This window comes from Mesitornis unicolor, unplaced genomic scaffold (assembly GCF_000695765.1).
Source record: "Mesitornis unicolor isolate BGI_N332 unplaced genomic scaffold, ASM69576v1 scaffold22717, whole genome shotgun sequence".
NCBI classification, from domain to species: Eukaryota; Metazoa; Chordata; class Aves; order Mesitornithiformes; family Mesitornithidae; genus Mesitornis; species Mesitornis unicolor.
This window is the reverse complement of record NW_010198699.1, coordinates 6547-7353: the sequence shown is the minus strand read 5'-3', so window position 1 is coordinate 7353 and position 807 is coordinate 6547. Positions and strand designations below refer to the sequence as shown.

The 807-nt window shown below is 34.9% G+C and overlaps 1 protein-coding gene across 1 annotated transcript in view; it reads left to right on the top strand.

Moving 5' to 3' along the window:
- Nucleotides 1–807, top strand: part of CRELD2 (cysteine-rich with EGF-like domains 2) — a gene marked incomplete at its 5' end in the record, with an annotated part of 9866 nt that overhangs the window by 7195 nt on the left and 1864 nt on the right. The gene's annotated exons all lie outside the window — the stretch shown is intronic.

The following is an 807-nucleotide window of genomic DNA, read 5'->3' as shown; positions in this document are numbered from 1 at the left end:
ACATGGTAGAACACCAGTTGGCTCACTCTTGGTTAGCCACGCTGAGGAGCTGTTACGTATGTTCACATTTGTCTGCTTCAGTTTTCAAGCCTATCAAAATCAACCTGGTCATTCTCGTATTAGCAGCAAAGACTTTCTTTATAACTTCCTTTATATTGTTGAGATAATATGCATGACAATGCTTAAAGGTGAATCCCTCCTGCAAAATGAACACAGTATTTTATAGCAGGTTCAGGAAGCAAATACATGAGTCATGTCAGTTATTTACAGCTTCATTAGAAGTGTGCATCTGTATTATTTTTGTATAGGAATGCAATGTGGATTCTGTTGTCTTTCTGTTAATCCATTAATGTCCAAGTTCAGATTATACTAATTTGTAGTGAATTATGTGGAATCATGTGAAATGATAGTAAAAAGAGTGAAATAAGAGTTTCTCTGTGAGGAACAGCAGAAGATATGCATGATCTTAAGTATCTGTTAACTATGATGACGTAGTATTTACAGGTTCCCTTTCCTTTAGTTGCACTTTGATGGCATCAATAGGAAGCTGCCTGGAAATCTTCAGTAGGTCATGATGAGTGCCATTGCTTGATTTATTTCCCCACACAGAGACTTGTAAAGCACGAAAAATCCAGTACTATCTGAATAAATTTGAAATGTTCAAAATCATGAAGAACTGAAGATTATTTTAACAGAAGTTAAAACTGTTGCATTCTGCTTCTCAGTGTTCTTTGTATTTGAATAGATCTTTTTTTCTGTGACTGAGCACAAGTAAGTTTTATAGCAAAATAATAGCAGCATATTCTT